Source organism: Palaemon carinicauda, chromosome 15 (genome assembly GCF_036898095.1).
Source record: "Palaemon carinicauda isolate YSFRI2023 chromosome 15, ASM3689809v2, whole genome shotgun sequence".
NCBI classification, from domain to species: domain Eukaryota; kingdom Metazoa; phylum Arthropoda; class Malacostraca; order Decapoda; family Palaemonidae; genus Palaemon; species Palaemon carinicauda.
The window spans coordinates 4,738,824-4,766,674 of NC_090739.1; the positions used below are offsets into that span (position 1 = coordinate 4,738,824).

At 41.1% G+C, this 27,851-nt stretch overlaps 1 long non-coding RNA gene across 1 annotated transcript in view; it reads left to right on the plus strand.

Moving 5' to 3' along the window:
• Window positions 1–4,722: 4,722 nt before the first annotated feature.
• Window positions 4,723–27,851, plus strand: part of LOC137654217 (uncharacterized) — a 29,603-nt gene continuing 6,474 nt past the window's right edge. The window contains exons 1-2 of the long non-coding RNA XR_011046558.1: window positions 4,723–4,870; window positions 11,394–11,555. This is a non-coding gene — a long non-coding RNA (uncharacterized lncRNA). The remainder of the gene's footprint in view (window positions 4,871–11,393; window positions 11,556–27,851) is intronic.

The following is a 27,851-nucleotide window of genomic DNA, read 5'->3' on the forward strand; positions in this document are numbered from 1 at the left end:
AAAAAAAATTTCCTGATTAAGTTGCAGCATTTTTTTTAGCCCGAGATACGATTTTCCCGATTAAATTACAGTATTTTTTTGCCCGAGATACGATTTTTCCGATTAAATTACAGCATTTTTTAGCCCGATATACGATTTTCCCGGTTAAATTACAGCATTTTTTTTAATCCCGAGATATTTTTCCCGGTTAAATTACAGCATTTTTTCTAGCCCAATATAGGATTTTCCCGATTAAATTACAGGTTTTTTTTGCCAGGAATACGATTTTCCCGATTAAATTACAGCATTTTTTTTAGCCTGATATAGGATTTTTCCGATTAAATTACAGCATTTTTTAGCCCGAGAAAAAAATTTTCCCGATTAAATTGCAGCATTTTTTTAGCCCGAGATACGATTTTCCCGATTAAATTACAGCATTTTTTAAACCAGAGATACGATTTTCCCGATTAAGTTACAGCATTTTTTTTAGCCCGAGATACGATTTTCCCGATTCAATTACAGCATTTTTTAGCCCGAGATACGATTTTCCCGATTAAATTACAGCCTTTTTTTTTAGCCCGAGATACGATTTTCCCGAGTAAAGTACAGCTTTTTTTTTAGCCCGAGATACGATTTTCCCGATTAAATTGCAGCATGTTTTTAGCCCGAGATACGATTTTCCCGATTAAATTACAGCATGTTTTTAGCCCGAGATACGATATTCCCGATTAATTTACAGCATGTTTTTAGCCCGAGATACGATTTTCCCAATTAAACTACAGCATGTTTTTAGCCCGAGATACGATTTTCCCGATTAAATTACAGCATGTTTTTAGCCCGAGATACGATTTCCCCGATTAAATTACAGAATTTTTTTACCCGAGATACGATTTTCCCGATTAAAGTACAGCCTTTTTTTTAGCCCGAGATACGATTTTCCCGATTAAATTACAACATTTTTTAAACCAGAGATACGATTTTCCCGATTAAATTACAGCATTTTTTTAGCCCGAGATATGATTTTCCCGATTAAATTACAGCATTTTTTAGCCTGAGATACGATTTTCCTGATTAAATTACAGCATTTTTTTTAGCATGAGATATGATTTTCCCGATTAAATTACAGTATTTTTTTTATCCCAAGATACGATTTTGCCATTAAATTTCAGCAGATAATAATAATAATAATGATGATGATGATGATGATGATAATGAAAACAGCCAGAATGGTATATATAAGGAAAAGTCTAAATATAGGAAATACAAAGATGAAGAACGTATTAGATAGAAACTTCATTTTTTTAAAATGGTCACATAAGTACCACTATGCCGATGCTCCCCGAAATTAAAATTGATGTTTTGATAACGTACTAAAAGCTTCTTGGGGGAAGGAAAGCTGTGGAAAGAAAAATATACCTCTAAGGTTTGGAGAGGTACTTTGTAGAAGAGATTATATGAAAGACTAAAAAAGGCTCCTGCAGAATTCTGGGTTATTCTAGGTCAAGATGCACACACACATCCATACACACACACACACACACACACGCACATATATATATATATATATATATATATATATATATATATATATATATATATATATATATGTATATATATATATATATATATATATATATATATATATATATACAGTATATATATAAATATATATATATATATATATATATATATATATATATATATATATATATATATATATTTATATATATATATATATATATATATATATATATATATATATATATATATATATATAAATATATATATATATATATATATACAGTATATATATATATATATATATATATATATATATACAGTATATATATATATATATATATATATATATATATATATATATATATATATATACAGTATATATATATATATATATATATATATATATATATATATATATATATATATATATATATATATATATCTATCCCTTTCTGAGTGGGGATACCTTAACGTGGTGAACGGGTTTGCGTATCGCCATGATCAGCAAAGCTGTACTAGTCTGTGCCACCCGTACTAGGTTGGTTTGCAGTGAGCGCTCAGACCAAAGTCTCCCACCATCACCTATCAATAATTAGCCTGCGTGGTGATTAAAACTGGCCAAACCTCAGACATGAATAAGGACATATCTGAGGCCTTTGTCCTGCAGTGGACTAGAAATGACTGAATTTGTGGTTGTTGTTGTTGTTGTTTTATATATATATATATATATATATATATATATATATATATATATATATATATATATATATATATATATATATATATATAAAACAACAACAACCACGATATATATATATATATATATATATATATATATATTAAATATGGGTTAATTCATATTTCTAAGAGTACCTTTCAATTACTGATTATTTATGCTGATCTTTTCTATTTTTCTCTGTATTGGTTTTCTTCATTTAATAGGAAGTAGGTTGGCCAGGGCACCAGCCTCCCGTTGAGATACTACCGCTTGAGAGTGATGGGGTCCTTTAACTGGCCAGACCCTACTACATTGGATCCTTCTCTCTCGTTACGATTCATTTTCTCTTTGCCTACACACACACACACACCGAATAGTCTAGCCTATTCTTTACAGATTCTCCTCTGTCCTCATACTTCTGACAACACTGAGATTACCAAACAATTCTTCTCCCAAGGGGTTACTGCAACTGTAATTGTTCAGTGGCCACTTTCCTCTTGGTAAGGGTAGAAGGGACTCTTTAGCTATGGTAAGCAGCTCTTCTAGGAGAAGAACACTCCAAAATCGAACCATTGTTATCTAGTCTTGGGTAGTGCCATAGCTTCTGTACCATGGTCTTCCACTGTCTTGGGTTACAGATCTCTTGCTTAAGTGTACACTCGGGCACACTATTCTAATTTCTCTTCCACTTGTTTAGTTAAAGTTTTTATAGTTTATATAGGAGATATTTATTTTAATGTTACTGTTATTACAATATTTTATTTTTCCTTGTTTCCTTTCCTCACTGGGCTATTTTCCCAGTTGGAGCCCCTGGGCTTATAGCATTCTGCTTTTCAACTAGGTTTGTAGCTTAGCAATTAATAATAATAATAATAATAATAATAATAATAATAATAATATTTTTTTTCTTTTTTTCAGTTTTCTCTTTACTTACAAATAGAAATCTATTTGTAATTTTTCTTCTATCTAAGCTTCCCTTATAAATATATGGTCTTTTCGACTTGACAGATTTCAAGGTATTATAAGGAAATATCAATAACAAAAAATCTTGTGATCACAATCAATATTAGCCTTAATAGTCACCATTGTAATTGCCCATTAGTACATCCACTTAAAGGTTTAAAGGCCGCTCATGAATGGCAGAGGCAAGGGACAGTAACATTGCCCTATCAAGCAGGACAATGCCTTAGAGACACCATATATACATATGATCAGCGCCCAAGCCCCCTCTCCACCCAAGCTAGGGCCAAGGAGGGCCAGGCAATGGGTGCTGATGATTCAACAGATAAACTTGTCGGCTCCCTGGAAACCTCCTCTCCCCATTCTTAGCTCACAAGAATTGTGAGGTTGCAGCGACCAAACAAACTACTGAGACTGAGCGGGACTCGAACTCCAGTCTGGCGTTCACCTGAAGGCTGTATCATTCTAGTGCCACCCCTTACAAATTAATGAAGACGTATGTTGAATTACACACACACTGTGTGTGTGTGTGTGAGAGAGAGAGAGAGAGAGAGAGAGAGAGAGAGAGAGAGAGAGAGAGAGAGAGAGATGTGCGTGTTTTTGTACAGTATATATGCGTGTGTAATTCTGTACAACAGTCCTAAAACTCAATTATTTTCCTCACAAGAAAATCGATAAATTCATTATTAGTATAATTATTATTCAGAGGGACGTTACCTATCAAAGTTTGTCCTGCACAATTTTCTCCAAATTCTTCGAAAATGTAAGCAAGGAATCTCAACAGGAATTTCAAATAGAAATTGGATTTTTTTTTTTTTGCACGTTTATTGTGGTACTAATTGAATTTGTATTGTTAAAATTACAAAGTGCTTCACAATATGCACTATTTCATGTGGTACTTTTGACCGTAAGTCCCTGCATTGCCCATATTTTGCATGTCCTGTGAAAAAAAAATTTATAAGTGCATGTACAGGACTGTAAGTAAATCTAGAAAAATCTAAAATTTCAAATTTAATCCACGAATTTTATTCCTTCAAATTGCCCATTAGATTTTTATTAAGACTGTAATTTAATCTGTATTATTATGCTCCCCCATTGTAATCTAGAATTGCATAGTTTAAATTACAAAACTCAGCACAATGTGTGCTATTTCTTATAGTACTTTTGACCGTGAGTCCCTGTACTGCCCATGTTCTGCATGTCCTGTGAAAATTTTTTATAAGTGCATGTACACGAATTGTAAATCAAGTAAAGCATAAAATGTCAAAAGTTAATCCAAAACATTTTTTCATTCAAATTGTCCATTAGCTTTTAATTAAGACAGTAATTTAATCTGTATTATTATGCTCCCTCACTGTAATTTAGAATTATTTAATTTTCGCATGTACAACAATTACAATTATTTGTGTAGAGTAGAATTATAATTGAAAATATTTTTTCAGTCCATCTTAAAATCAGATGTTTTTTTTTTCTTTTTGTCGTCTGTAAATTTATGGTTTTTTATGTTTTGCAGCACCTTTGCAGCTGTGCTACGGGATCCTTGGAGTTTGAGCTAGACAAAGGTTAAGACAGGCCTCAGTAAAGTTAGCTAATCATTTGGCAGTTGTGACTGGTAGAGTAACGTTAGTGCTGCAGCAGAAAGTGATCTGTATTTTAGAAGCTAAAAGCCTTTTGGATGAATTTCAAATTTCAGTAAGTGGCTGTATTATTCTTTCAATTTTGTTTTACTGTACTGTGGTAATGTTAGATTGATTGAAAGGAGCAACAAGTCTTTCCTTTAAATGCAGTATGTGAAAGACTTACTTTGGGTTATGTAGCCTTACACCATATAGCACCACCTACTAGGGTAAATCAGAGGTAATATATTGGTTTACTAATGTATCCTGGCAAGGCAGATTGAGATTAATATCAAGACATAGTCGCCTCTGAAATTAGTAGTATGGCACTAGGGTGTGAAATTTTAGGTCCACAATGTTTGACCCCATGTCCTTTTGGTAGGCTACTTAACTTTCACGAATAGGTCCCAAAACCTATATTACTTTTATCTTATTGAGAAAATTTGTGAGGTTAGTGAGGACCCAGTCCCAGGGTAGGTTTGCCTCCACCCCCTTCTCTTATACAGTACAGGTAGTAAGAGTGCAGTCTTTTTCTGAGGTAAGGTAGATTAGGTTCAATTTTTCCATTGTCATTTAGAAAAATGTTGCCAAACATGTGTTAGCATATTAATCTAAACTGAAGTACTTTCATACAAAATAGTGCAACCAATGGAACAAGTACAGGTACCATTTTCATTTTTTTTTTCTTTTTGTCTACTTTATTGTAGAACAGTGCAATATTAGTTAAGACATTAGAACTAGCATAATTAAATAGATCTTTGGAAATGCATCATTTTGCATCCCATATACTACTAGGGAAAACCAATATTAACGAAGTTACACGTTTTAATAAAAAATATCAGTTTTGCTCCTATTGTCATAGCACAGGCCACAGGAGTCTCCTTCCACCCAGTAGTTAAGAAAAAAAATGGTAGGTGGTGCTTCTGTAGTAAGGTACTTGTCCGAACAGAATATAAGGCCCAACATTTTACATTTTAAACTTCCTGGTTATTTGTTTTCAATATTGGAATATGTAATGTAATTACAGCTCTCATTTTATTTAAGAATGAAAAGTTAGTGTAGAAATGTTTGATACATTTAATCTGATAATGGGAAATGGAAGTAAAGCCCATGTTCGAACAGTGGCTGGAGCGCAAAACTACTGTACAACTTGCCCCCTTAAGTGTATATTCACCCCTTTAAGCTTGTATAACTGAACTAAGAGGTTAATTAGATAAATAAAATAGTCAGAATTAGCCCATGAGGCTAACACGTGTAGTGAAATGTATAGTGAAATATATTCCTCTTGCCAGAACATAGAAATGATGAGATAATGTTAAATTGCAAGCAAAGTAAGCTATGCCACTGCAAAAGCCTTTTGAACTAGATGATAAATTAGGTAAATAAAATGATGCCAAAGTACTAGCCCACAGGTCTAACGCAAATAGCAAAACATGTTCTAATTGCCAAGACAGGAATAACGAGATAGTATTTCTGGGAGCGAAGCAAGCTATGGCAGAACTAAAACCAATGAATATAAGTAAGGAGGTATTTTTAGTACGACGAACATAGCTACGAATGACTCCATAGAAAATAGGATTGAAAAATAGTTTTCTATGCATCAGTAAGTCCAGGCAAACAAAAGAATCAGTGGTTTGATTGTGTTTCATTACTAGGTTTTGATTATGGTAGCCTTTTTTTTAATTACTTTTTTTAATTACAATAACTGGTTTTTCATGATAACTGGTGGAAACTAATTTTTAAAAAGTCAATTTAGATATCATACAATTAGACAACTATAAACCCATAGCTTTTTCAGTGATGGTAGTAGACCTCCTATAACTCAAAAACTCTGGATTTCCAGTAGGAATTGTTATCAAAAACATCCAAAATTCCACAAAACAGACTAAATGACAATAACTTTCTACAAACTGTTCATTGCACTGTTCTATAATTTTATTGAATTGTCTTAGTCTGAATATCATAAACATGCTAAGAATATATCGGATATTAACGATTACTGTACTTTTGACTTATTTGGTTGTGTATAACATTAGTCAGTCTTTTTTTTTTTTTTTTTAAAGTCCAATAAGATCTGAACACTGCCATGTGATGGTGCTTTAGATCAAATTCCAGTTTGTTGTGATGTTTTTTGGTTAAGAAAATTATACATTTTTTGTTCCTACGCATATACAAACTTTCGTCCATTAAGATAGGGAAATGTATTCAAGCAAGCTGGACCGGCCATTGAAATCTTCAACAGCAGCTGGTGAGTGTGAGCAAGTAGCTATACCTGCCAAAGCCTTTCTTTGGCTGCAACGAGTACAGATGTACTGTTATGACCTATTCAAGTTTGTTAAATCTTTTTTTCTTTGTTTGAATCTTCAATGGAATGAAGTAAGAATGCATGCGTGTTGGAGCTGCATTAGCTTCTGGGTGAACTAGCGAGTGAGAGTCCCACTACTAAGAAGCGTAATTGAACGTAATTATCGCTTTTTACTTGTAGATCATGGCCTTCCATCAGGCTGACGTATTCATTAAGGAGCAAGAAGTCATTTTCAGTGTCATTTTGGCAAGCCTATGAATTGCTGGAAGTGTGTTTAGCACTTTACACTCCTTATCGAGTTCCATTCACTAAAGTTATTGTGTAAATGCCCCAGGGTTAGGCTTGGGGGATTATCTTTAGGAGCAAGAACTCTGATCCACATTGTGGATTGTTTCAGGTTTTGTGGAGAGAGTGGGTAATCACTGCACTCCAACATGTGATGGAAGTTCTTTATTGTAAGTAGGCCCGCAATGTCTTTATTAATGTGTGGGTAGCAAAGGCTACTTTGCCCCCTGACCCTAGTGGTGATCCCTTTATACAATGCTTTTCAAATGTCGTCCTTGCCAGTCATCCCTGACCTGGGGCCCTTGGCTCCCCTCCTGTCCTTGATTTGGTTCCCATCCCCTGTGTGTGTGTTTCGAGGGCCAGTGAGTATGCCTGCTGCTTCCCATGTGATAGTGCCCCAGTGTTGGTTCATGACAGGGCAACAAGTGTGCACTCTCCCCTTGGGATAGCTTTGTCAGCAATGGATGGTCTGACTTTTACCACTCCCTGCTTGGATGCTGTCCATTGAGGAGGTCCAATAAGAAAAATGATTTCTGCAGGACCAAGAAGGACCGAGTTTAGAGACACTGAAACTTGGTTTGTGGAATCCCTAGACTTCGGCTTTGGACTCCGTCCCGGCTGTCATCTGCTGCTTTCATATCATCCTCCTGTCCTGTCCATCCTTCTGTGTTTCCGCGCCAATCCAACACACATATATATCTTCAAATTAAAAGATTCAGCGATTTTTATCCATTACACCTCTTTATACAGGCTGCCAGCACAAGAGCCCGTGGTTCACCTACGTGTCGGGCCAAGGATATGAGGAGGAAGTTGGTAAGCGGAATAAGTAATTTGTCCACTTCCTCTTCCAACAGTTTTTCCTCTTCTTCCTCCTCTCTCTTTTGATTCTGACGCTGCTTCTGAGAAGAATTGGTAGTAGTAGGAAGAGTCCAGGAAGGCCAGTTGCAGTCACTCTTGATGACACAGCCTCTCCTTCAGGGCCGGTGGTGGATAATACCCAAGTGGTTCCCTGCCCCGCCCAGTGTCATAGCCCCTGGGACTAAGACTTGGGTTCCCCTGTCCACTTAGTAGGCAGGTTTAAGTTGTCAATGCTTCTATGGTGCTTTGAGCAAACTTGCCCCCCCAGTTGGAAGTAGATCACCACCCTGGAACATCACCAAAGTTCTGCAGCCCCTGAACTGAGCTCTTTACAATCCATTAAATTTAGTCTCTGACCAAGACATAACTCTTAAGACAGTCTTTCTGCTCGCCCTGGCGTCTGCTAAGAGGGTCGGCAAGCTGCTTGATCTTTCATACGACATTGCCCATTCAAGGGGTTAGAGGCAAGTTTCATTCAGCTTTGTCACCAAGTTCATTAGGAAGACTCAAAATCCAGCACTCTCAGACATAGGGTTTTCTTCTTTTCAGATTTTGAGTCTTCAGGAAGTAACTGATGATCCCGATTGGCTCCTTTTGTGCCCTTTGAGAGCACTAAGGCGCTATCTCAAGTGTAAATGGGGAACTCGCCCCCACACGAAACACTATTCATTTGTACAGGGAGGGTCAACAGGAAGGTGATAAGGATGCTATCTCTTCTTGGATGAGGCATGTCATTGACCAGGCCAATAATCCTTCCCCTTCTCGAAAGGAAGGGCGCAACCCTGAGCTCATGATATCAGGGACATAAGCTCATCCGTTGGCATTCAGAAAGAACATTTTTTTGATGCAGGTACTACAGTCAGGCGTATTGGGGCGCCAAACTACCTTCCTTGCCCACTACCTGCAAGACATAACACACAGGTCCCTAGATAGGTTTTCTCTTGGCCTTGTGGTAGCAGCCCAGCTAGCGTTATAGCTACCTTTTCTCCCTTACAGGGCTATTAGCCGTTGTTTGAGGACAGAGGTTAACATTTAGTCTGGGGTAATGGATAAAATGACTGGCCTTTTTTCATCTTCTTCCCCTCTCTTGGGTACAGCATCCAACTTCCTGTTAGCTGGAATTTGTTGATGGCAGGTAAACCCCATGTAGCCTGTAGCTATTTCATATATAGATATTCTTTGTCCCTATTCTCCTTGCAAGGAGATGGGATCTGAGTGAACCACTGTGTATATTTGTAAACCTTTTGCTTGTATTTTGCCTAAGCGGTATGAAGCGGGCCATTAACCCACTGGCAGTTTCAAGCCACAGGTTCCTGAGCTGTCAGAATGCTCATCTCTCACATTTTTCATGCTTAGATGAGCAATCCAGGGTAAAAAAGCCAGTTAGAAAGACGACTTCCACCTTCTATAGGGTGAGTCTTATGTAAAGAACTAGGGTATGTATTGATGTAGGAACAAATGACAAATTTGGAAGTAATTTGTACATTTTCTAACTATACAAACCCTAGTTCTTGAGGCAAATGACAACCTGTCGTCACCTACCCCAGGAAGCCCTGTCTGCAGTCAAATTGGAGTTGTTGTGAGCAAGTGGGGAGGAGGTAACTGGTAACCAACAGTACAGTTGTTGTCATCTTGTTAGAAATTTTATAGCCATGTTCCAGCTAGCTCTGTTTCCTTCTCCGCTGTAAAGAACTCTTGATTTATTTGTATAGTTAGGAAAAATACAAATTACTTCCAAATTTTTTTTTCTTTCTTCTTTTAGGGGTAACTGGTAGATCCTGGATTTTATCATATGCCGATAGGATTTGTGTTCATTCCACTTTATTCATTTCAGTTTAACATTATTGTTTATTAATTGTTATTTTTAATTTTATGATGTAGTGTCTTAAGTAGAGCAATACTGAATTTTATCTGGAAAAGATATTTAGTTGAGGAATGATTCAGATGATTTCATCATAAGAGAGTCATTTCCTCTAACCTTATTCATTATCTACTTTCACAAAGCAATTTAGTCGTGGTAGCAATTTTTTTCCTACAGTGTGAGACACTTGTAGCAGCACAATGGATAATATTTGAATAACTTGATTTGTTTTGAGGAAAATTGAATGTTTGAGATGAAGTGTCTAAGGAGTATGGCTGGTGTATCTCGAGTAGATAGGATTAGGAACGAAGTAGTGAGGGTGAGAACGAGTGTAAAAACTGAGTTAGCAGCTAGAGTGGATATGAATGTGTTGAGGTGGTTTGGCCATGTTGAGAGAATAGAAAATGGCTGTCTGCTAAAGAAGGTGATGAATGCAAGAGTTGATGGGAGAAGTACAAGAAGGCCAAGGTTTGGGTGGATGGATGGTGTGAAGAAAGCTCTGGATGATAGGAGGATAGATGTGAGAGAGGCAAGAGAGAGTGCTAGAAATAGGAATGAATGGCGAGCGATTGTGACGCAGTTCCGGTAGGCCCTGCTGCTTCCTGCGGTGCCTTGGATGACCGCGGAGGTAGCATCAGTAGGGGATTCAGCGTTATGAAGCTTCATCTGTGGTGGATAACGGGGGAGGGTGGGCTGTGGCACCCTAGCAGTACCAGCCGAACTCAGTTGAGTCCCTTGTCAGGCTGGGAGGAACGTAGAGACGAAAGGTCCCTTTTTTTGTTTCATTCGTTTGCTGTTGACTACCCCCCCCCCCAAAAAAAAAGGGGGGGGAAGTGCCTTTGTATGTGTATGTATGGTGTTTTGAGGAAGCCCCAAGTTTTTAACAAATACTGTACAGCAAAGTTGAAATTTGAGTTTGCTGTTACATACCATATGATTTTTGAGAGAAGTTTAATTCATCCCTCCCCTTCTAATTATCCTTTGTGTTCCTAATGTGCTTCTCTTTTTCCGAGATGTCAGAGAGATTTAATTCGTTTCCCCTTTAACATTTTTATTTTTGGAGAAATAACATACTTTGAGTAAAATATGCCCTACCTTACATTTTAGTCTTCTTTAGGGGGAAATAATAAACTTTGCTAGTAATGCTTTCCTCTCTCATATTTATGAACTTAAATAATTGCATTTTACACCATTTAATCCTTTTTACTCAGATATATTACATTTAAAAAGTTTAATAAAGGTTACCTTGTTAAATTATGTAGAATGATAACATTGATTTTTTTTTTCCAGAGTGGAATGTGTGAATGAAAGAAGTCTAGCATGTAACAAGGAAGTTCTGTTGCCGTGGAAGTTCTCTTGTAATGGAAGTTCTGTTGCCCTGGAGTATTTTTAGCTCTTAATTCAGGAGAGACTTCAAATTTGTGAACTTCCCGACTGATCTATGCTACTAAAGTAAGACATTTTGGTTTTTCAAATCAGTTCACTTTCTCAAGAAAAAGTCAGACAGGACGTACATAAATTATTGATATATAAAACCCTTTATCCTTGACTTCTCTCAATTTTGCAAGAAAATATACTATACATTTCATGTCTATTTAGTAAGAGAAGCACATAGTTTGGTCATACCTGGATTAAACCCTATTGTATTAGTATTAACAAAATCAGTGTTAGATTTAAATCAGTGTGTTTGGTAGGTGTTGGGAAGTATTCAATTTAATTCTTTCCATGACTTTTGCTAAAAGTTGAGAAAGTAAGGTAGAATAAATGTTAACATTGTGAAATGCAAAAGGAAAGGATAATTTAAAGGAATTTCCATGGCTTCCAGTGTCTACTTTCACCTGGAAGTAAAATAAAAAAAGAATAGGTTTGGTAGACTTAGTAAATTTTTGAAGGCAAGAATACCTTAGATATATACTGCATGAAAGTAATTAGGTGAAAGTACTGTAATGGTACAGTTGTCTAAAGTTATTGAAATTACAGTGTATAGTCATTCATGGTAATTCATTTCCAGTAATCTTTATAGATTCATGTGCTAGTCCTTCTTAAGAAGGGAGGGATCTGAAAATGTCTTTGACAATACTGAAATTTTTCTCAGATAGTGTAAAAGGCTTCTATCTCATGGTAGATTAGCTGGAATAATGATTCCAAGTGAAGACCTGGCTAGGATTGGCCTCTTCTTACCTAGATTGATATTTAAAAATAATTTCTTTTAAGTCACAACTCTCAACAAGTCATTTTGTTATTCTTGGTTTAATTTCTTTTCATTGTTTTATTATTGGCTTTGTATTCACCTCCTTCCTTTTTTGAAGCTGGTAAATCTCAGGACTTAGATTGATTTTTTTTTTGTGGGTTGAAAAGTAATCTTTTTATGGGAGTTATCCCCCATACAAATGTACTATATTCTTCTTTGAAACATGTCTTTCATCATTTCAACTTTTCCACTTAGCATTCACTCAACCGTTGACCTACTGATAAGTAAAATGGTAAGCATGATGATTTGTGTGTAATGTAATGCTATGATTAGTTAAAAGCCAAGTAGAAAGTTAATTAAGCTGTTTTCACTCTTGTTTACAGTTTGGATAAGAGTTGTTTTTAATTTTCATAGTTTTTGGCTCTATAAATCAAATATTGAAGTTTTTTCCGTAACTGAAATACAAACCCCGCTATTTAATATGGGTGACAGTGAAAGATGGAAATGGAAGGTTGTTCAAAGGAGAGGAGGCAAGGAAAAGGTGGGTGGAATATTTTGAAAGTTTGCTGAATGTTGAGGATGATAGGGAGGCAGATATAATTGCTGTTCCAGGTGTTGAGGTGCCAGTGATGGGAGATGAGAATGAGAGAGAGATTACAATAGAGGAAGTGAGGAGAGCACTAGATGAAACGAGAGTAGGAAAAGCATCTGGTATGGATGGTGTGAAAGCTGAGATGTTGAAGGAAGGGGGTGTGACTGTACTTGAATGGTTGGTAAGATTGTTTAATGTGTGTTTTGTGTTGTCAATGGTACCAGTAGATTGGGTCTGTGCATGTATTGTACCACTATATAAGGGTAAGGGAGATGTGCAGGAGTGTTGTAATTCAAGAGGTATTAGTTTGTTGAGTGTACAGTAGTTGAAAAAGTGTATGGTAGAGTACTGATTAATAGGATTAAGGATAAAACAGAGAATGCAATCTTGGAAGTACAGGGTGGTTTTAGAAGAGGTAGGGGTTGTATGAATCAGATTTTTACAGTTAGGCAGATATGCAAGAAATATTTAGCAAAAGGTAAGGAGGTGTATGTTGCATTTATGGATCTGGAGAAAGCATATGATAGAGTTGATAGGGAAGCAATGTGGAATGTGATGAGGTTATATGGAGTTGGTGGAAGGTTGTTGCAAGCAGTGAAAAGTTTCTACAAAGGTAGTAAAGCATGTGTTAGAATAGGAAATGAAGTGAGCGATTGGTTTCCAGTGAGAGTGGGGCTGAGACAGGGATGTGTGATGTCGCCGTGGTTGTTTAACTTGTATGTTGATGGAGTGGTGAGAGAGGTGAATGCTCGAGTGCTTGGACGAGGATTAAAACTGGTATACGAGAATGATCATGAATGGGAGGTAAATCAGTTGTTGTTTGCGGATGATACTGTACTGGTAGCAGACACAGAAGAGAAGCTTGACCGACTAGTGACAGAATTTGGAAGGGTGTGTGAGAGAAGGAAGTTGAGAGTTAATGTGGGTAAGAGTAAGGTTATGAGATGTACGAGAAGGGAAGGTGGTGCAAGGTTGAATGTCATGTTGAATGGAGAGTTACTTGAGGAGGTGGATCAGTTTAAGTACTTGGGGTCTGTTGTTGCAGCAAATGGTGGAGTGGAAGCAGATGTACGTCAGAGAGTCAATGAAGGTTGCAAAGTGTTGGGGGCAGTTGAGGGAGTAGTAAAAAATAGAGGGTTGGGCATGAATGTAAAGAGAGTTCTATATGAGAAAGTGATTGTACCAACTGTGATGTATGGATCGGAGTTGTGGGGAATGAAAGTGACGGAGAGACAGAAATTGAATGTGTTTGAGATGAAGTGTCTGAGGAGTATGGCTGGTGTATCTCGAGTAGATAGGGTTAGGAACGAAGTGGTGAGGGTGAGAACGGGTGTAAGAAATGAGTTAGCAGCTAGAGTGGATATGAATGTGTTGAGGTGGTTTGGCCATGTTGAGAGAATGGAAAATGGCTGTCTGCTAAAGAAGGTGATGAATGCATGAGTTGATGGGAGAAGTACAAGAGGAAGGCCAAGGTTTGGGTGGATGGATGGTGTGAAGAAAGCTCTGGGTGATAGGAGGATAGATGTGAGAGAGGCAAGAGAGCGTGCTAGAAATAGGAATGAATGGCGAGCGATGGTGACGCAGTTCCGGTAGGCCCTGCTGCTTCTTCCGGTGCCTTAGATGACCGCGGAGGTAGCAGCAGTAGGGGACTCAGCAGTATGAAGCTTCATCTGTGGTGGAAATGTGGGAGGTTGGGCTGTGGCACCCTAGCAGTACCAGCTGAACTCGGCTGAGTCCCTGGTTAGGCTGGAGGAAAGTAGAGAGTAGAGGTCCCCTTTTTTGTTTTGTTTCTTGTTGATGTCGGCTACCCCCCAAAATTGGGGGAAGTGCCTTTGGTATATGTATGTATGTATGTATTACTTCGGCGTAGCTAAAATGACGAGCCATTAGAATTTTAACAAGGGTTTACTACCCCACCGCTAGTTAGCGGGGGGGTAGGGAGGGGTAGCTTGCTACCCCCCCCCCCTCACATACACCTGTGAATACTTCACTGCTTTTGGCTCGGGTGATGAACAGACTTGTCTGCTCTCACCCTCACTTGACTGCCATTAATCTATTTTTGCTTTCTCTTTTTCTACAGTGTGTGTGATGCAGTTCCTGCTATAGCGCGCAACCGCTCGTCTGTTCCTGCTACAGCGCTCAAGCGCTCTCCTACTCGTCAGCACTCACCAGTGCCTCAGCGCACTTCTGGAGTTAAGCGCGCAGTCGCAGTTGTTCCTGATACGGCACGCCAGCGCTCACCGCCGCGCCAGCGCACCCCTACGTTCCAGCGCGCAGTCCAGGAGATACCTAAGTTAGCGCACTGGCGCTCACAGGTACCCCTGCACTCTACATCCAAATTGCGCACTCGTGTGCGCCCGAATCCTGTTGCGTGCGATGCGCTCCCAACTCAGCAGTGCACACCTGTGCGCCTGAATCCTGTTGCGCGCCCTGCGCGCCCACGCTCTCCTGCGCGCCCAGCATGCCTACGATCTCCTCATGGGACAGTTCCTGCACCACCTGCGCGCCAGTGTGCAAATTCACCTTTGCGCTATCACGAGGCTGCGCAATCGCGCCGTCGCCCTGTGCTTCCAGATACGCGCGCTCCACGCCCACACGCTAGAGACGTTTCTCCTGCGCACGCGCACCCAACAGTCTCGCCCGCACGGGCTCTTCAGCAGGTTCCTGCGCGCCTGCGCGATCAAATGATTGCTCACGCGCAAGCGCCCATCCAGCCTTCATCCCCGCCCCACGTTCCAGCTCCTGCGCGCCGCACGCCCTCGCCTTCACCTATGCGCGCCCGCGCCCACGCACCCTCGCACGAAATTCCTAACGCGCGCGATCCAGGGCAGGGCTCGGCTCGGCTCGGCTCATCGCGCGACCATCAACGCTATTTGCGCCGCGATCGCCAGCGCGATACTGCACGCGATTTGACGGGGCTTCAGGCGGACAGGTCATAGTCTCCTTCCCCTCCTCGCAAGCGCAGAACAGCGCGCTCGCCGGAGGAGTGGATGTTTCCGGACAGGTTTAAGGACACTTTTTCTTCAGCTGCGTTTCAGGCGAACCCTCGTTTGTCGACTCCTCCTAGGGATCGATTGATCCCCTTCCCTCCAGAGGGAGTGTCTGACAGCGCGACTGTCAGCCAGCAGCCCTGGTTTGGGACCATAGTCAGAGCTCTCGTGCAGGCTTTTAAGCCTGTGTTCTCTGAACTGGGTCACAAAACAGTGGCGGCTTCTCCTCCCCTGAAGAGGAAAAGAGGAGTCGCCTCCGTGGTGACTTCTCCGAGGGCTAAGCTGTCTCTTCGGAAATCCTTGCACAAGGCTCCCTCTCCCCCCAGACTTTCTCTCCCTCCCCTGCGGAGGGGAGTCGGACGAGCCGGTCCGTTCCCCCATCGCACCAATTGGGGAAACTCCGCCTCTCCTTGAGAAGTCTTCTCACACAGGTAGAGAAGAGCCTGCATCCATCGTTACTAGAGTCCTGTATCCCTCCCAGGAGGGAGCCGAAGGACTCGAAGACTTAACTTGTCTTCGGAAAGGATAAGACAGGAGCCCAGGAAGAGCCACTGGGGATGGGAGACTTTGCTGCTAGCCCTTCGGGAGGAGAGCGTCAAGAGTCAGAAGATGCGTTCTGGCAAGTTCTGACCCTCATGAGAAATCTCAACGGGTTTCCGGACCCAGAGATTCCTCCTTGTGAGGGTAAGGACATGGTCTTGGACCGAGTCTATGGCATCCAGAAACCCTCTAGGGCCAGTGCAGCTTTGCCCTGGTCACAAGGGATGAAGAGTGCCAGAGACAAAGTCGAAGGCCAGCTCTCTGAGCTTGCAGCCTCCAACAGATCCAGCGCCGGTAACAAGCTCCTCCCTCCTCCTCGAGTCCACCAGAGGAGGTATTTCGAGATCTTAGAGGAGACTTGTTTGGGTCTTCCTGTTCACCATTCTGTGGAAGAACTCACTGGGGGAGTTCCTCTAGAGAGAGACTCCAACCGGCATGTTTCGTATTCTGCTACTGAGATCCTAAGCCAGGAGAAGGTGGCGAAGTGTGCCATGCAGGCATCCTCGTGGCTTGACATCTGGCTGGGGTCTCTGGGCATCCTGGTGCGGTCTGAGGATCTGTCCAAGGAAAGCACCAGGAAGGCACTGGAGACATTCTTACTCTCAGGCACGCGGACCATCGAGTTTCTGGCCCACCAAGTCTCGAGCTTGTGGGCAATACGATCCTGAAACGACGGGACGCAGTGGCTGAGAGATTTCACTAGAAGGTCCCCAGTTCCGACGTTAGCAGGCTCAGACATTCTTCCGTACTCGGTAAGAGTTTGTTGAGCCTAAGGACTTGGAGCTAGCTGCTGAGAGGGGGAGGAAGTCCAACCAGGATTCCCTCCTCCATAGGGCCCTGACATCGAGGCCCCACAAACCTCGAGCAACTCAACAGCCCCGTCCAGCTAAGAATGCGAAGAAGACGATAGCAGCAAAGCCAAAGGTGTCTTAGCCCTTTCTTGTCAAGGACAGGAAGGGCAGAAAGTCCTCCAGGGGAGGTAAAAATCCTAGAGGGAGTGGCCGAGGCTGTAAACGCTAGGATTGGCAATCCCCCTTCATGTCCACCAGTGGGGGGATGCCTACAAAGTTGCGCGACAAGGTGACAGCAACTCGGGGCAAATACCTGGACGATTTCCGTGATCGGTCAGGGATATCGCGTCCTGTTCACAACATCTCTACCTCCCCTGACAGCGAAGCCAGTGTCATTGAGCTCCCTTACCATGGGATCGGTAAGGGGCAAGCCCTCCGGGCAGAAGTCGAGACCATGTTGAAGAATGACGCTCTCCAAGAGGTGGCAGACGGGTCCTCAGGCTTCTACAGTCGACTCTTTCTCGTAAAGAAGGCGTCTGGAGGCTGGAGACCAGTCATCGACCTCTCTACCCTGAACGGGTTTGTCAAACAGACACCGTTCAGCATGGAGACGGCAGACACGGTCAGACTTGCAGTGAGACCACAAGACTTCATGTGTACACTGGACCTGAAGGACGCGTACTTCCAGGTCCCAGTCCACCTGTCTTCAAGGAAGTACTTAAGATTTTGCCTAGACAACAAGATCTACCAGTTCAAGGTGCTGTGCTTCGGTCTCTCCACAGCTCGTCAAGTGTTCACCAGAGTGTTCACCCTAATATCATCTTGGGCTCACAGGATCGGTATCCGTCTACTCCGTTACCTGGACGACTGGCTGATCCTAGCAGACTCGGAGGCAACCCTTCTTCGCCACCAAGACAAACTTCTCGAACTTTGCCAGGATCTAGGGATCATGGTAAATCTCAAGAAGTCCTCTCTGCAACCCTCTCAGAAACTGGTATACCTAGGCAGGGTCATAGACACCAATCTCCACAAAGCCTTCCCATCAGACGACAGGATAGCAAGGCTGAGGAAGGTCGCAAGGCCTTTCCTCAAACGAGAAGAACTTCCAGCCCAAGCGTGGTTACGTCTCCTCGGCCATCTCTCTTCCTTGGCCATCTCTCTTCCTTGGCCATCTCTCTTCCTTGGCCCGTCTGGTTCCCAATGGTCGCCTCAGAATGAGATCTCTCCAGTGGCGACTCAAGTCTCTCTGGAATCAAGGACACGATTCCCCGGACACTCTGATCCCTATGGGTCCTGCAGAACAGACGGACCTAAAGTGGTGGGTGGCAGACGAGAACCTACGAAAGGGAGTGGATCTTCTCGTCCTTCCCCTGGATTTGATGATGTTTTCGGACGCATCAAAGAAAGAGTGGGGGCCCACGTTCTGAACCGCAGGACCTCAGGCCTGTGGTCAGAATCAGAAAAGTGGCTCCACATAAATTTGCTTGAAATGAAGGCCGTATTCCTGGCTCTTCAGAAGTTCCATCAGGTCCTGGCGGGCCACTCTGTGGTGGTTATGAGCGACAACACCACAGTGGTGGCTTATATCAACAAGCAGGGAGGTAGCTTTTCAGAACAGCTATCCCATCTTGCAGTAGAGATACTGAGATGGTCCGAAGTCCACTTGGTCACAGTATCGGCTCGCTTCATTCCAGGCAAGAGGAATGTGCTCGCCGACAGTCTGAGCAGAGCGACGCAGATAGTGAGTACCGAATGGTCTTTGGATCGTCAAGTAGCCAACAAAGTCCTGACTTTGTGGGGTTCCCCGACTGTGGATCTGTTCGTCACAGCACTGAACTTTAAGCTCCCACTGTACTGCTCTCCAGTCCCGGACCCCAAGGCTCTCTGGCAAGATGCCTTCCAACAACGGTGGGACAACGTCGATGTATACGCCTTTCTCCCGTTCTGTCTGATGAGGAGGGTGCTCAACAAGACCAGAATATCGGTCAATCTATTGATGACCCTGATAGCTACGCTATGGCATCACGCAGAGTGGTTTCCGGACCTTCTGCAACTCCTTATGGAGCTCCCGAGAGAACTCCCTCCACGTCACGAGCTACTCAAAACAACCACACGCCAACATCTTCCACAAAGCCGTAGCTTCGCTTCGACTTCACGCCTGGAGACTATCCAGCACCTCCTCGCTGAGAGAGGATTTTAGCAGCAAGTTCCGAATAGGATGTCTGGACACCTGCGCAGGTCATCCGGAGGGGTCTACCAGGCGAAGTGGCGAGTTTTCTGTGGTTGGTGTCGTGAAAGGGGTATCTCTCCACTCGATGCCACTATTCCAGCAATAGCGGAGTTCTTCGTGTATTTGCGGGAAAAAATGCGCCTTTCAGTCTCGGCAGTGAAAGGCTATCGCTCAGTCTTAAGTCTAGCCTTCAGGCTCAAAGGAGTGGACATTTCTTCCTCGCTGGAACTTTCTCTACTCATACGGAGTTATGAACTTACCTGCCCTCAGTCGGAAGTGAGACCTCCTCCATGGAATGTGGTTCGAGTTCTCAGGTCTCTGAAGAGACCTCCCTACGAACCATTACGCCAGGCTTCAGATCGCCACCTGACTTGGAAGACGGTGTTCCTGCTAGCTTTGGCTTCGGCCAAACGAGTCGCGAACTTCATGGTCTCTCATACGACATCGCCCATTCAAGGGGATGGGGGGAGGTAACGTTCACGTTCGTCCCTGAGTTTGTTGCCAAGACTCAGAATCCGGGAGTGCCGGACCCTCGGTTCGACTCTTTCCAGGTTTCAAATCTTCGTTCTGTAACAGATGACCCAGACCATCTCCTCCTATGCCCAGTAACGAGAGTCTGAGGATGTATCTTAAAAGAACAGCTGCAGTTCATCCCCAGGTGCAAGCCTTGTTTGTGAGCACTGGGAAAACGAAGAAGAGGGTTACTAGGAATACCATCTCAGCCTAGATTCGCAAGGTAATACACCTAGCCTTGAATCCTGACCCTCCTCCGTTATGTCGCGCTAGAGCACATGTCGGGCATAGCTACGACCCTGGCCTTCAAGAAAAACTATTCAGTGACGCAGGTCCTGCAAGCTGGTGTGTGGAAGCGTCAGACGACCTTCACAGCCCACTACCTGCAAGACGTGACACACAGGAGACTCAATACGTTCTCTATCGGCCCTGTGGTGGCTGCACAACTGCTGGTCTAACCTCAGGCTCCTTAATGAACAGGTAGCAGAAGGTTGAGGGCATTGTTACCCAGTTTTAGTCTGCATGAATGAAAAGGTTTGTCTGGCCCTTATTCTTTTCTTCATCCTCTCCTCCCTTGGAGAAAGCAGCATCCTGGGTTTTCTGCACAGCTGACCTCAAACCACTGCAGGTAAACCATGCTTCCTTGTGTTCCTAGTATTAAAGTTAATACTGTCACGTCCCCATACCCTGACGAGGTGGTATTGGGAGAGTCCTAGCCTAGAATTCCATCTGAAGAACTCCAGGTCAACTTCCTAGGACGAGTCACACTTCTCACCTTCACACACAGCTTATGTAGGCCGCAGCAGTTACACAGCAATGCTAGCGAGGCGCAGGGACTCCTTATTTCTTGAATACTTACACACTCAAATATTGAGTCCCCAGGCAAAGCCAAAGCCAGTATGGCAGGGACTTACCACCCTTCCAAAAGGGCGAGTCACCCATATTAAATAGCGTGGTTTGTATTTCAGTTACGGAACAAATGACAAATTCGTAGATAGTTTGTATTTTTCCTAACTATACAAACCTTAGCTATTTAATCAAACTTGCCCGCCAGCCCTGTCCCCTGTGAAGTCCTACCTCTAAGCAAAGTGAATTATTCACAGGTGTGTGTGAGGGGGGGTGTAAGCAAGCTACCCCCTCCCTACCCCCCCGCTAACTAGCGGTGGGGTAGTAAACCCTCGTTAAAATTCTAAGGGCTTGTCATTTCAGCTACGCCGAAGTAATAACCCATATTAAATAGCTAAGGTTTGTATAGTTAGGAAAAATACAAATTATCTACGAATTTATCATTTTACTTAACTGGTTCCTATTTTTTACACGTTTGCTTTCTAAAGGGTAGAGAGTCGTAATTTTTAGGATATTTGGAGCAATTTGTACTGTATAATATTACATTCTTCTTTTTTCGTTTTTTGTTCCTGAGTTTCTGAGCAAAAAGAGTTAGAGAAGGATTTTGCTTTACTGTTAACCAGTATCATTCATTTAGTTTTGTTTGAACTGTGATGGTTTTATATTTCAATAGTTTGAATGTTTTATGAAGTAATTCACTGCTGTATAAGGTTTGCAGCAAATTACAAGGTTTATTTGGTGTTATTGTCTTTTTTGTCTGCAGGATCGAGAGAGAGAATTTTTTCTTTCCATTGGTTGGGTTAATGTGCTGTGTAGTCTCTTAAGAACTTCCCTTTGAAAGGCTAGAACTGGGGATCCTAACCGTTCATAAAAACTACTACTACTACTATTTTTTTTCCCAGAGGTAGTGTGTCATTGAGGAGTTGAGGTTATAAATTTCAAACTATATTCTAGATTTTGTTTTGATATTTCCTATTCTTTGTGGGTTTTCATGGTGAAATTCACATAATTTAAGTAAAATATTGGGTTTAATGTTAATCATACAATCCTATTACCTCCATAGGTATTGATGCCCTGGTATATAAAGGGAGTTATGGAGGCTCCTTTGATAGCTCTATACTCATTGCTGCCCATACTAGTCTCATATGTGATGCGGAGTTTGTTCCTAATGTATCTAAAATGTTCCCTAGTCATTTTGATAATTTGATGTCTTGAACCTCTACGGAGATGGTCTCGACATTAATTTTTCAGTCACTTGTGAGGAACAATGAAATTAATTGGATTTTTGACAGTCAGGCTTACACACATGTTGAAAAGATCCAGATTTATTTATCATTTCACCAATAAGTTTAAAAATCTTTGCAGTCTATCCATACCACCATAGAGGATTCTGGAAAATTTATTGGAACTCCTTTTCTAGTGGTAATGAACCAGTTACTCATGTTTTCTAATCTGGTCCAATATATCTCAGGATTTGTTTAGTTCCACTTGCTCCTACTGCCGGTTCCTGGTACCCCTTGGAAGATGATGAAGTGCAAAGTCATTACAATGATTTGCGAGAGTTCGATATGCTTCTGTGGCTATTTTGTCTTTTAATTGTTCTTCACCCGATCATTTTGTATTGCAGTTTTTATTCAGAATGGTTTTCAAGTGACTTATCACTTTATCCAGGCATTGTGATGGTCCCTGATGTTCCTGATCTTAATATCTAAGCCTACTTGAAGTTGGGGCTGGGCAATGTCTTTTTCTGAATCCAAGTTATGACATGGTTCTGGCATTATCACCAAGGCTATTTTTCCTATGCCAGTTCCTTCAGCCTCAGCATTTTAGACTTGATTTCCTTTAGTAGGGTTTGCATAGCTTCAGCATTGATTATTTTCATATATATTAGTTATCCCTCCATCATGTATCACAGCATACTGTACTGTATTTGGTTCATAAACATATCGGAAGACCGGAGAAAGACATACCTTGGTAATCTTGCTATAAATATTACCACTGGGTAAAAAAAACAACATTTTAAAAATGTAAAAAACTAAAAAATGAGGGCACTCTTAATAGGTAATGTCATCGAATGTAACAAATTATTTGAACAAGTTTGCATGCCTCTTAGAGGTTGTTGGCACATGGTCAGTCACTATTTTATCTATAATGTTCTCTAATATTCTCAGGAGCAGACCATGCCTGTTCTATTTGTGTAGGTACTGTCATTTCATTTTGTGCAATGCACAACAGTAATCCCTTGGCTATTGTGGGTGTTATGTTCCCTTCATTCCAACTTCCTTTCTTCCGTCTTCCTGTCCAACTTTTCTGATCATTTACATCGTAGTGCAACTACAGAATTTATCCTGCTGCACCATGGTTCTGAAAGGTCTCCCAAGCTCCAACATTTGGTCATATGGCCCAAATTCTTATCAATTTATTCCAGTTGTATGCAATGCATGACCTATCACTATTTCTCCGGTTAGTTAAAAAGGGGTGTCTCTTTCTCTTCAGAAGTGGTTTTCGACACTATAGGCATTGTTTTATATGCATGTGTGGAGCAAAAGTCAAAGTGGCAAGTAAGTTTAGGATTTGTGAGGTTACCAACATTGGTTCTGTTGGATTTTAGTGTATTTATTTGTACTGTATTTCTTGCCTGATGTCGGTGGCACTGGTTATGGCTGTTTCTTCCAAAGTGCCCTTTTGTCTTGGGCGGTTAGCGTGTTCTGTAAGGTTCTGACAACACTAATATTCCATCATTGCGCTTGCTCCTAGTTTATCTTTGAAGATGGATCTGGGTGAGTTAATGGCAATAATATGTGGTGGTTTGTTTAACAACGGCTTTGCGTACATAAAATGTTTCATATCAAAGGGCGTAGGTTTATCTTTACTTCTGTAGGCCTTGAGTATATATTATTGTTGGCTTTCTTGATGTTCAGAGGCTTTATATTAATTACCTCCCTTGAGCATAGTAAAACTAAGTGCTTTTCATGTATAAGGAGACATTCTGAAGTAAGATTTTGTAATAGTTCTCTCTCCAGCATATAGGGTATTATGAGGTGTTTTACTGCATTGCTCTACTTGATAGAAAGTGTATACTTTTTAAATAAGGATGGGTTTAAGATTTACCTAGTTGTTTTCCTGATTAGCAGTTAGTCTTTGTGGTGAGATAAGCAATATGATAATGGTACTGTACTTGCATTTTTTTTAGCTGTCTATTTTAACAATGTTCTGATGGTTTACTTTTATGGTCTAGTACATTAATCTTGTATTATTCTACTCTTCATGCATTGGTTTATACTACCAATAATGTCAGTGAGTTTTATTAATACCAGCGCAACAAGTTTGTGCTAGATTTGGGAATTTTATTGCTGATGGTAAGCTGAACCTTATGAGGGAGCTATACAGTTACCATTAGCATGGTCTATTCAGTTGAGTACATACCTGTTCTTAGGTGTCCACGTGTCTGTCACTAGTGTATCTTATATTCCACATCTAATATTTGTTCGTCAATTTGAAAGGACCCTTCTGTGGGAAGCAAAGCCTAGTGTATACATATAGTACTTGTCTTCAATGTATTTATTGTTTCTGTCCTTGTGTATGATCCCCTAAGGAAGGTAGCACCATCAGTGCTCCTCATGCTGTCCACTCTAGGCATTAATTAGGGATTTTGCAGTATTCTTTTGACCCCTAGTTGCAATTGCTTTATATCATACTTGACCTCTGTTCCTTCTTTCCTTATTGCTATCCAACCACTTGTATCTTTTACTTCATAATGCAATCGTTGGGTTGAACTCCAATTTCACTAGCGTACTGAGTGGCTATATAGGCCCAAGCACTGCGCTGTATAGCACAGTTTCATAAATCCAATCCAATTTGTAATAGGATCTTGTTCTTCTTCAGTGCTTGCTTTTCACTGTTGTTCTTTGTTATATGTGAGGTGCAAAGGAGCAGTCTATATCTTTGACAGACTGATTTGGCTATAGGTCTGGTTATTTAAAAAAAGAAAAAAAAAAAACTGTAGAGCCATCACATTTCTGTCTGGGGAGATATTGAAAAGTTTAAGACGACTTTGTTTTATGTCAACCGAAAAAGTTAGGGAGCTTATTTTTGTCAGTAAATTATTTCCAATGTATTGCCTTGGATTATGATACCCCTGTTATATTTATAAAATTGAGGCCTGGCAAGATCTTTGTTGATAATGAATAATGATCGTTCTAATGTTTCTCCTACTCTAGTTCTTTTGGACCTGATTTTAGTTTTTAGTTCATATTTTGTCGCGTAATATCAAAGGTTAGACTTCTCGTATGTAATTTCAGATTACATTAGTTTTTATTGCTTCAGAGGGTCTATTGGATCTTTAGCCTCTTAATATGCTAAATTTTTCTTTTGATTGTAGGCTTCTGGTTTACTATGGACCAGAATCAAATACACTGCTACATTATATTTTACTTTATTCACTATCTACACATATACATACAATCACCTACATTGTTTTACCTATAATATTTATCTAAACCCTAAACCCATCTGTTAGCAATAATTTTTTATTCCACCGAGTACTGTACTCACAACAATGGAAACATTATATAAAATGCAGTAGTTACCCAAGCCTATCTATCTTGTCTACCATGGCACTTCCCCCAATTTGCAAGGTAGCAGACATAAAAAAGAAACAAATGGAGAATTTTTTCATGGATCCCCTTTGCCTGACGAGCGACTCGGCCGAGTTTGGTTGGTACTGCTAGGGTGCCACAGCCTGTTTTCCACCACAAATAGCAGAGCTTATCACAACTGTTGCACTTGCTTGCCATTCATTTCTATTCCTAGCATGCTCCTTTGCCTCTCACATCTATCCTGTCACCTGGGGATTATTTCTGCACTCCATCCATCCACCCAAACTTTGGCCTTCCTCTTGTACTTCTCAAATCAACTCTTGCCTTCATCACCTTAAGCAGACAAACATTTTCCATCCTCTACGTGGACAAACCTCAACACATTCATATCCAGCTCAAGCTGCCACTTCATTTCTCACACCTGTTCTCACCCCCACTACTCAATTTGTCTCCCCGTCACTTTCATTCCCCACAACTCTGATCCATGCACCACAATTGGTACAATTACTTTCTCATAAAGAACTCTTCACATTCATTCCTAAGCTTCTATTCTTTACTACTTCCTTCACTGTCCCCAACACTTTACATCCTTCATTCACTCTGATGTTCATTGCTTCCATCATTTGCAGCAACAACAGAACCCAAGTGCTTAAACTGATCTACTTCAAGTAACACCCCATTGAACATGACATTCAATCTAGCACCACCTTCCCTTCTTTTACATCTCTTAACCTTGCTCTTAACCCAAATTAACTTTCAACTTCCTTCTCTCACACACCCTTCAAACTGTCACTAATCGACACAGCTTCTCCTGCGAGTCTACAGTCAATACAGTATCATCTGCAAACGACAACTGATACACCTCACACATGATTTCTCTCATCTATCAGTTTCAATCCTTAACGAAGCACTTGAGCATTTACCTCTTACAGCTCCATCAACGAACAAATTGAACAACCATTGTGACATCACTCATCCCTGTCTCGGCCCCACTCTCACTGAAAACCGCTCGCTCACTTCAATCCCTATCATAACACATGCTTTACTGCCTCTTTATAAACTCTTCACTGCTTGTAACAACCTTCCACTAATTCCATATAACTTCATCACATTCCACATGGCTTCCCTATCAACTTTATCAGAAGTTTTCTCCAATTCCATAAATGCAAAATATACCTCTCTACCTTTTGTTAAATATTTCTTGCCCATCAGCTTAACTATGAAAATCTGATCCCTACATCCCCTATGTCTTCTAAAGCCACCCTATACTTCTAAAATTGCATCCTGTTTTATCCTTAATCCTATTGACACTACCATACTCTTACCCAACCACACTTAACAAACCAATACCCCTAGAATTACAACACTTGTGCATATCTCCCTTATCTTTGTATAGTGGAACAATACACATACACACACACACTCAGTCCACTGGCATCATGGACAATGTAAAACACATGTTAAACAATCTCATCAACCATTCTAGTACAGTCACACCCTCTTCCTTTAACATCTCTGCCCTCCCACCATACATATCAGGTGCTTTTCCTGCTTTCATTTTATCTAGTGCTTTCCACTGCCTCTCTTGTAATATATCTCTCATTCTCATCTCCCATTAGTGACGGCTCAACACTTGCAGCAGCAATTATATCTGCCTCCCCATTATCTTTCGTCATTCCACCACTCGCTACCCTTCCTCATGCTGTCTCCAACAATCCTCTTACCACATACACCACTCTCAAGGCCAACAAAATTTTCTTTGCCTAACTGCTACTACTCCTAAATCACCAGCTTCTCACTTTCTCTCTGTCATATGCCACTTCTAACCTTCTTGGTATTCACTTTTGACATGTTTTTTTTAACTCTTCCACCTTCAGTAACTCCCTTTTTCATCCCCATTCTATTTCCCCACTCTTTTGCTACAACTAATTTTGCTTGAACCAAAAAATGATCAGACATGCTGTTAACCACACCCCTAAACACATGCACGTCTTTCAAACTTCCAAACATCCTTCTTGTTATCAACATACAATCCATCAATGCCCTTTCTACCACTCATCCATTTGCCACTCTTGCCCATGTATACTTGTTTATATATCTCTTCTTGGAAAACTACTACATATCACCAGCTATTGTGGAGCGTACATATCTAACAGTCTCTCACCACTCATTTTCACCTGGTACACCATACTTCCTAGTGACACCTACCTCTCCAGCACCCACTCTAGCATTTAAGTCACCATCATAACTACATAATTTCTTCTACTCAATCCCTCTACACATCTAATTAACTCATTCCAGAATTGATTCTGGTCTTCTTTTCTCACAACCTGCCCATATGCACTAACAAAATCCCAACATTCCCTACCCAACCTAACTCTTACCCACATTAACCTAGATTACACCTTCTTCCATTCCACTACTTTACCTATCATCCATTCACTCGGCAATAAAGCC